Source organism: Triticum aestivum, chromosome 2A, assembly GCF_018294505.1.
Source record: "Triticum aestivum cultivar Chinese Spring chromosome 2A, IWGSC CS RefSeq v2.1, whole genome shotgun sequence".
NCBI lineage: Eukaryota > Viridiplantae > Streptophyta > Magnoliopsida > Poales > Poaceae > Triticum > Triticum aestivum.
Window position 1 is genome coordinate 741,530,385 of NC_057797.1, and position 2,532 is coordinate 741,532,916.

General features: G+C 43.9%; 1 pseudogene; it reads right to left on the reverse strand.

Annotated features, from left to right (window-relative positions):
• Positions 1–241: 241 nt before the first annotated feature.
• LOC123191964 (squamosa promoter-binding-like protein 10) lies at positions 242–838 on the reverse strand (annotated as a pseudogene).
• Between the last annotated feature and the right edge of the window lie 1,694 nt (positions 839–2,532).

Genomic DNA, 2,532 nt, shown 5'->3' on the forward strand with positions numbered 1-2,532 from the left:
TGAAAGAAAGGCATACGCATGCTTGAGCCAAGCACAAGCATGCTAGGTTGCACAGCCTTTGCTAGCTGATCTCAGCACTTTGAGACTATGGACTATACCCTTAAGGTCTTTTTGCTCTCCTTTTTTTTACCTACACACAAATTAATTAAAGGACACTGTTGGTACAGTGCTAGGCTTAGGCTGGTCACCACTCCATGACTCCATGTAGGGATCTCCAAGCTCACCTGCGTCGATCGGTCGTCTACATGAAGTCCACCTCAAAGAGATGCATGTTATTGTTGTTGTTGCCGCCGCCGTGGTTGCTGTTGTTGTTCTGGTCGGAGACCTCGCCGTTGGCCGCCCCGGCAGACGGCAACCCGCTGGAGCACACGCCGACGAGCACGACAGGATGTTGTTGTTGCCGTTTGTTCTGGTGCAGCAGCGAGGTGATGAAGTGCTGCTGCTCCTGATGGTGGTGGTGGAGCTGCATGGCGCTGTTGAGCTGCTGGTGGCGGCCGTCCTTCTCCCGCGGCTCTCCGAGCGTGAGTGTCATCGGCCTCGCCGCCGCCGCCTTGCTCTGGTCGTGCTGCTGCAGGCAGCTGATGGCGCTCGTGTTGGACGAGATGGTCGACTTGGTAGCGCTCAAAGCTGCTCGAATCGTACGTAAAAGGAAGAACTAATTAGAGGTAGTTAATGGTGATCAATTGCACTGGGTAGGATGCAAATGAAGCAAAGGTGCGTGCATGTTAGCTATAGCTTACTGTTGTTGTCGCCGTGCTTACCGTTGAATCAAGTGAACGCCAGGGGCCTTTGTGCAAAATTGCCACAGCTGACCGGTCCACCCTCTGGACTGCCACATGTCACGCTGTGAATGGCTGTGGATCAAAACATCACATAGGGTGTCAAGTTTGTGGAGTCCTCAGTCACATTTTGCAAGTTTTGGACTAAAATATCACATTCGGTGCAAGTTTGTGGATCTCGGATGCTATTACCTCAAAATAACTTTACTCCCCTAAATTTAGGGGTTCGGTTAGAACCGACCAAAACTTAGTGGAGTAAATATACTCCACTGAAGGTTTACTCCATGGGATACTATGATACTTTTAGGGGATCGGTTAAAAATGCCCTAAGTTCCTAACATAATATTATTATTTTATAGCCATGTTGACCTTAAAATATATTTGTTTATGTGTATTTTTCTATGATTCATGGGGGTTTTAATTCTGATCAACGCCATCTTCTGTTTTCCGTGTCTGCTCAGTATTCGCTCTGTGTTTATTTTCGGTAGTATCTGTTTCCGTATTCATTTGCGGGGTTTTTGTATTTGTTTTCGCATCTGCAAACAAAATATGAAAACAAATATGGTAACACCCAGTTTCGTTCGTTTTGTTTTGTTTTTATCCCTACCGCCTAATGTGACTTGCGAGCGTGCAAAGGATGCCACACACGGGCCATAGAGTGAACAAGAAATCACTCAATGCCTGCATTATCTGAAATATTCAGACACTGACGTATCATGTGCCTTTCTTCTTGTTGCGTCTCGTTCACCACTCCTCGCAGCTTGTAGAGAGCTAGTTTCTGCTACGTGTGTGCATGTTGTCACTACATAGTAATCTAGACAACTCTTGTGCCACTAGATACATAATGCCACCAAGCTACCATACCGATGCCTCCTAGTCCTAAGAAGACCATCTATACCATAACATGCACAGATCAATGCTGATACATATATGACTTTAGCAATGTTTTTTTTGGTTTAAGGAGTTACAACTTTCTGGTGCTTTATTATATAGCTTCTCGATATCTATTGATGTAATAGTACTACCAAAGGCGGTGCCAGTCATCTCGATGAATTCTGAAGATGTAGTTGCACCGGTTGGTAGGTGCATGTTCCCAGAGTCTAACAATTGTTTAGCTTGCCTTGCAATTAACACTTAGTGCTAGCACACTTATGATTGCTGCCATTATAATTGAATCTGCAACTCTAGTGGATTATCAGTGGAGTGGGCTAGGCTAACTTTAACCTTTTACACTATACTACATTCTTCACTCTAATATGGTAACGAATTGAAATTCAGAAGCCCTACCACGTGAGAAATCAGCCAGTAGTATGAGTGTACCTAGGGTGGAACGATGTGTACAGTACTTTCTACTATATGGGTTGATTACTGGTGCTTTTTGGAAGACAATTTGTCTAATAACATTCGAGATTGTAAAAGTGCCATTCAGTTAGCTTCCCACAGAAGTACATAAGTTGATGAATTGATCCTCCACAAATCTGGTCGTTGCAAACAACAGTACACCACAGTGCATACTTCATGTGTGTGAGCTGGTTGTTGGGATCAACACAGTAAACTATTTTCATTTCCCCCTTTATTATAGCAAGTAAAAATTGGCGTGAGTCTTTCAGAATGCAGTGATAGCAACTTTATTCATTCGATATGTTGGCTGCATCGGTTATGAACTTCCATCCGCCTATGTACATGCTATCTATCAATAATCCAGCCAAATAACAACACATCCCAAATTTTCAATTTGGAATGTTATACATTA